The 7490-nt window shown below is 34.6% G+C and overlaps 1 pseudogene; it reads right to left on the bottom strand.

Annotated features, from left to right (window-relative positions):
* Positions 1-4886: 4886 nt before the first annotated feature.
* Positions 4887-5935, bottom strand: LOC140746706 (uncharacterized; annotated as a pseudogene).
* Between the last annotated feature and the right edge of the window lie 1555 nt (positions 5936-7490).

Here is a 7490-nt window from a genome sequence, read left to right as displayed (position 1 = left end):
TTTTCTCGGGGGTGAAGAGCTTCTAGCTGGTGATGCACTATCGATATAACTCAGAAGTGAAGCGTCGTAATAACTTAATCCAGTATAATTAACTTTAAACCTTGTTTTTATTAAGTATTTAGAGTATAGTGTTCATTAACATTAATTTTAAATTTCGAATTTATTTTAGCGACACGTCTGCTTTGTGCAGTGTCCCAACGCGATTGATTTATGAGGAGTTAGATTTATGAGGGGCTTATTATTATTATTATTATTAATATGTTTAATATTGTTCCAAAGTATTTTAGGGTTTTTGGTTAATGACAATTTTCTTTCATAAACATGTTTTAATTTTTTAATAAGATTATTGCAATAGTTTCTATACCTTTTATACGTAATTTTTAATATGTCATCAAGTGGGCTCTTTTTAAGCTGTTTTTGTATGTTATTCCTGTTTCGTATACATCGCAAAATTCCTGGAGTTATCCAAGGCTTTAAAATTCGTTGGCTTTTGGGAAGAATTGTAGTGGTAGTATTCTCCAGTATGGCTGCGGATAGTTTATTAATTAATTTTTCAACGAGATCATTAGGTTCTTCGCAGTGTACTAAACTGGATAAATTTTTGTTAGCTAAGCTTTTAAGAGCCGTTTCAAAATTAGTGTAAACTTTTGTTTTCGAACATACGTTTATCTATTTTATTTTAGCCAAACATAATAACACCATATTGTGGTCAGTTATAGTTGTATTCAGAACAGCTATATTAGCATGGAGTCTTTTTCTATGCAACTTTAAGATGACGTAGTCTAGACAACTATTTTCCCTCGTAGTTAATGTATGACCTGGTAATAAGCCAAATGTAAATAACATATTAAGGTAATGTATTCTATTAGTATATTCAACGCTAGTTTCGTTTATTTTGGAAATAAGATTGATATTTATATCACCGGTTATTATGATGTTTTAAAGTTTTTCAGGTTATCTAAGTGTGAACAGAGAAACTCAGTAAATTTTTGAGTATTTATATTTGAAGGTGATCTATAAATACCTAGTATAAAGTAGTTAAATATTTCTATTTTCAGGCATGAGGCGTCTTGTAAAACGACTTCTTTTATTTTAGGCTTAAGATTAATTTTGAAGAATATTGTAACCCCATCGTTTTGATAAATGTGACTTGTAGTATGAATTGATTTGTAATTATTTATTGTAGGTATTAGTTTTTGGAGTCAAGTCTACATTCTGTTATTATTAATATATCAATACCATATTCGTCGTCGTCGAGGTTTTTATATATACTTCTGATATTCTGCGTAATGATAGTTAAATCATTTTTATTTATTCGTATGTGTTTGTTTAGGTTTTCAATGTCGCAGTTAAATGACGAGGCTATTTCAGTTTTATCTACTTCTTGTAATATAGTTATAGAACTATCCATAGTGAGAACCCACGAGTAAGAGTACGTATGTGTTGCGTGGATCAATATAAATGTTGTTAGTTAAAAGAAAATGATATAATTCATTTTTATATACTAGTGCACATGATTTACGGGCGTAGTTTTGAACGAAAAATGATTTAATAAATTTTAATTCGTTGTATGCGAGAGTGTGAGATATGTCGTTAGGCGAATAGCGTGTTAATGGTGTGTATAGTGTAGAGTGTAAATGATTTTTCGAGAAGTTAGTTAAATATAAAATTATTTGTGAAATCAAACTCGTCTTGAAGGTCTTGAAGTCATGTAATAATATAGTCACATAAACGGTTCAGAGTAACGATATAACAATTATACGTAAGTAAGTTCACACTAGTGATTAGAAGTATTATAACTACACAAGTATCTCCGTTATTCGACTGCTCTTGCTGAAGTCTCCGACCAGAATGTCGCTCTCTGTTAATTCGAGCGCCGCCAAGGTGTCGTCCCCACTTCACCTACCCGCATCTGTTTTTAAACTGTAGTATCAAATGAGTCACTTATTACTTTAATGTAACGTTATAAAAATGTGATATCGTTAATATCCAAGCTTCTTATTAACGACGATAACATTCGGCCGTCCTGCTCACACGTTCGTCCTCGATCGTGTATGGTCTGATGCAAGAGCTGCAAAAGAAAACCAGTTGTTTAATGCCTAAGTCCAGAAGAGTTACACATTTTCTTGTAATACCGACTCGCACGTAAGAGGCCCGAACTGTTTATCAAAAACATGGCTTTAACTATACGCATTTTCTTGCAATACCGACTCGCATGTAAAAGGCCCGAACTGTTGATCCGAACCAAGGCTTAAACTAGGTGATGTTCATATAGAATCACACTAGTTGTGTATTACCTAGGTTATAAATCTGCCCCAACAGTGTTCACCACGGATTTCTGTTGCAGGCATAGTTCATAAGGACTCTTTACATAAATGTCATATGCGCGACAGGTATTGAAGCGAATGCATTAGACCATTGTTAAATATTAAAAAACACGGTTATAACTAGGTGATGTTCATATAGGATCACTCTAGTCATGTATCACCGCAGTTTTTATACCTTGCTTACGATAACATTCGGCCAGTGCTCAACTCAAATTTACTCTAAAAATGCAATATTCACTTAATGTCTTCAAGGTACTCAATGCCTTGGGTCAACCCAACCATATGCATCACCAAGAGACACCCGCGAACATCACACTGCTCGAGGCATCTGCACCATCTTAACTCCAGATAAATAAAAATCAAACCACAAAGTTTCCTACACCTACAGTAATGACAACATCTAGCTGCCCACTTTACTTATGTCTGGATTCTAAGTCCAATAGTTAAATCTCCAACAACTATTGATTCGATAAAGTTACGCATCAGAATAACGACGTTTATCTTATTAGTCCATTTCGGAATGCTCAACAACCTGTTCAATAACTGTTATACTGATAGATAGATACTGATAGATCTATAGTTGGCCACTAAATGAATCTGTGCGACTCAAAATACTATTATAACATTATTTTATTACTACTTAGTACTTCTTTTAATTATTACAATGTTATTTTATACAAATAGTTGCCTTTCCAACGTACGTCTTTTATCAACTGATGAAGCAGTATCAAAATAATAATATATCGTGAATATTTGAAATGAATGATATCAAAGTTAAAGACTAAATAATGGTAAACAAACCATGAATTTCACACAATAAGTACAACACGTAATAAGTTGTATGAACCCAATTTTTTACGTTATTTTCACTCACATTATTCACATTATTTCTTTCAAAGTAGGGCCACATAACCCACTTTTGAAAGTCCGAAAGAAATTTACATTAAATTGAATTTATATTCAGTTATAATAATACATACTATTGCATGAATTTCAAAATTTAATTAATAAAGCGAAGGTCGCTGACGTGAACGCATGGGGCGTTCACGTCAGCGACATACTTGTCAATTGTGTAATAAGCTTAACTTTTTTTTTTTTTTCACCAAAAGTTTTAAATCAAGATTCCCATAAGGAAGTTATAGTTTGGGCTATTTTACTGTAAAAGTTATGCATTATACTAAGGAAGATTTGCTAGACTTTACGCAAAACGTCGTTTTTTAAAAAAAAATCAAATAATGTTATGGAAAGAATAAACACATTAAAATGGTCCGTTAATCTAAACGGAGTTTAAACAGACCTTGTCTTACATTGAGTTCCTCGGAAGCGGATTTTTTTTTTCGTAGGTAGTTATCAAACGGATAGTTTCCGATAGATTGAATACATACTCGTAAACTACCTACCAAGAAAAATGACTTCAGAAACCGGCCATTATTTAACTATACTTATTTGTGTCTACAACTGATAAATAGTACATTACGATACGAGGACGAAAAATTTTTTTCTGACAAGTGTGAGTTTGCAGGCCGAGCCGCAGGCGAGGACTGCAATCACACGAGTCAGAAAAACATTTTTCGTCCGCGTGTTGTATAAAATTTTATATTACGGGGTCGGAAATGGGGGTTTTGCGCACGCGAAGCGTGCGTAAAACGTCCATTTACGCACGCCGTGATATAAAGATTTTTTTTAAACACGCTTTTATTTTTGCCACGCTTTTATTAACTTGACCTGTATGTATGTAACGGAATATTTGAATTCGATTTTTACCTACTTTGAACGGTCAGATTTATTTAATAATTTTGAAATACTTTGACATGACATGATTTTAATAATCTTGTCCAATTCTAATTTTGTCTCATCACGATCGTCAGATTTAAAACTATAACTGTTTTACATAACATGTGGCTCCTTATCAATCACAACCTAAAATTTCTATGACCTGAAAAAGGTCTATTAAAGTTGATCATGATTTTATACCAGCCAGCCAAACAAACAGTTAGTCAAACTATCTTATGATACACCTTATTACCGAACAATTCATATTCATTATATATATTTCAAACGCCTCGGCTTCACCTGAGAATCGCCGTCCATGATTGTGAGCTGGTTCTTGTACACTTCTGATGAAATCAAACTCGTCTTGAAGGTCTTGAAGTCATGTAATAATATAGTCACATAAACGGTTCAGAGTAACGATATAACAATTATAAGTAAGTAAGTTCACACTAGTGATTAGAAGTATTATAACTACACAAGTATCTCCGTTATTCGACTGCTCTTGCTGAAGTCTCCGACCAGAATGTCGCTCTCTGTTAATTCGAGCGCCGCCAAGGTGTCGTCCCCACTTCACCTACCCGCATCTGTTTTTAAACTGTAGTATCAAATGAGTCACTTATTACTTTAATGTAACGTTATAAAAATGTAATATCGTTAATATCCAAGTTTCTTATTAACGACGATAACATTTGTTTTACAATAAAAAATAACTGATAAAATAAACAAAAAGAATGTAAACTTAACTATTAGTATGAGGTTATCCAAAATCACAAATTCTAAACATAGTCAGTCTCCTTGGAGTAATTTTTGAGCTTGCAACTCGTTTTTTATTAAAATTATAGGTGAATTTTCATCTTTTCTTATATACTTTGCCGTAGACGGACCAACAAAATTTATAGCACTTTGACTTGACCAATTCTCTTCCGAGAAAGTAAAGGCGCGACGATTTTGCAGTTAAATTTTCAGATATAAAAACTGGAGTGTCAGTTGCTGTACGAAATCCTAGATGTTTTGTGGTTATCTTCAATTTATGTTTTATATTAAATGCTTCACTCATTTTAAGAAAGTAATTTTTTAATAAGGTCGAAGTTGTTTCCACAATGATCGGTGTATTTTGTGGCCCCTCTTTCCTTTTACGGACTCTATATATATCTTTTATATCTGATCTATTTAAATCACAACTGATGTTCTTTGATAAACATGTTATCATTCCTATCAGGTCCTCTTTTGTTTCGTTTTCGTTTTTTGGCACGTTTTTGACTTCGAAACTCGTTTTTCTCATCCCTTTATGCAAGTCTTCTATTTTATCTTCTAAAATTGTGATATATTTATTTAAAGGTGGTAGAACCCCTTGTGGTTCGACTCCGGCGGCACCACCGCCACACCTATTTCTGCTTAATAAGATCAGTGTTAAGCGCTGCTGTGTTCCGTTTTGAAGGGTGTGGTAAGGGAGACATACTTTTCCGTGGCATTCCAGCTTAGTCCTCAGGGGTAGCAGCGCATCTGTGGCCGACCTCAGGTAGGTATATCTAATCCTATCTGGGGTTGATTACAGATGTCCATGGGCGGCAGTAGCCACTTACCATCAGGTGGACTGCATGCTCGTCTGCTACTCCTATATTATAAAAAAAAAAAAAATTACGATCTTCCTGTGCTCGATTTTCCAGCTTTTCAATTTTTTTCTTTTATTCTTCATTTTGTGAAGTGAGAAATGCAATAGAGTTTTCTATGTTCCGATTTGATTGTTGTATATCTGCTAGTGTCGGACCAATTTTTGTTAGTTCCTCCCCATTTTTAGCCGTTAATGATATTATTAAGTTTTTCATCTCCTCCTTGAACGCAGCTAATTCAGTGCTACAGTCTTCATTTCCTCTCTTTCGTTTGTTTCTAGTTGAAACAAATGTAGAAGGTGAGACCGTATCTTTCTAGAGTTTCTACTGTCAGATTTGATTCAGAAAGCGATTTGTTCATACAGGAGTCCATTATCGATATATAAAAATGAGTAATTTAAAGTTAATTAAGTGCACAAGGACTATTACTACCGCAAATGCAGTAAACAATATGGCTGTATCTGCGCTTGTGCAACAGGTTGGAGATGCGCACACGAAATAGGTCACTGTGCGTAATGGTGGCCGAAGTAGGCGTGTCCTGTTACCTGTGGTCCTTCAATCGCGTTGCAATGAGTGGGGTGCTAAGATGGCGGTATTAAATGATTGGTGCCGTGAGTAAAGGTAATAGAATAAATTACGTCCGATGTACCAGGGTCACAGTTTGTCGATAGCCGGTGCAATGGAGTAGGTAACTCATGTTTGATGCGTACCAGGCTCACAGCTTGTTGTTAGGCGGTTGATGGAAGCTTCTCTATTTTATGCACTCCGAATATTTGTTCTGAATTTATTGTCACTACAAATTGATTTAAATTTTAAATAATAAACGAGTACAGAGATATTAGACGTTTACACCTGACGGTGGTCCGGGGGAAAGAGGATGATTGGTGTATCTACTTAGATAATAAAATAATAACATCTTTGAAATGTTTAATATACAATAAAGAAAGGAGATAGATAATTATAATTATTATATTGTGTAAATCTGAAACCATAATCTTGATCATGCCGTACGCGAGTCGTCTGTGTGTAAGAAATGGATTAGCGGATTTATAACAGATTTAAGAATGATAACAAGAACAATATGAGGTGAAGATACTATTTATGCCCAATTTCTTGATCATGTAGTTACGCGAGCCGTATACGTGAAAGAAATGGGTAGGTATAGGAAGAGTTAAAGGATTATAAGAGGAAGAAATAATGTAAAATGTTATGAAACATAAATAAATGTTAGTAGTTAAAATGTTATGAAATATAAATATGTAGGATCTGGAGCCAAGGAAGGTATGTCAGGATTAGGAATTCCCATATTGCAGGGATTAAATAGCCATAAATAATAATCAAAAGGTTTATTTACACACTAATCTTACAGGATAGGACAACACTCAATATAATAACAGGTGTACAAATAGTTAAACAAAGTTAAAATAGTTACGAACAGAATCTTAATTCTACGTTAATATAATGGCAACACTACCACCTGAATAATGACGAACAGAACCTTAGCTCTACGTTCGTATAGTGGCAACACAGCCACCCGAATAGTGACGAACAGAGCCTTAGCTCTATGTTCGTATAGTGGCCTCACAGCCACCCGAATAGTGACGAACAGAGCCTTAGCTCTATGTTCGTATAGTGGCCTCACAGCCACCCGAATAGTGACGAACAGAGCCTTAGCTCTATGTTCGTATAGTGGTTACACAACCACCCGAATGGAGACGAACAGAGCCTCAGCTCTATGTGTTCGTATAGTGGCCACACGTCCACCCGAATAGCGTATCGC

The sequence above is a fragment of the Epargyreus clarus genome, unplaced genomic scaffold (assembly GCF_041222505.1).
Source record: "Epargyreus clarus isolate Ecla_fem2 unplaced genomic scaffold, WU_Ecla_fem_2.2 ptg000013l, whole genome shotgun sequence".
Taxonomy (NCBI): Eukaryota; Metazoa; Arthropoda; class Insecta; order Lepidoptera; family Hesperiidae; genus Epargyreus; species Epargyreus clarus.
The sequence above is the reverse complement of the archived record's forward strand: the minus strand, read 5'-3'. Positions and strand labels throughout refer to the sequence as shown.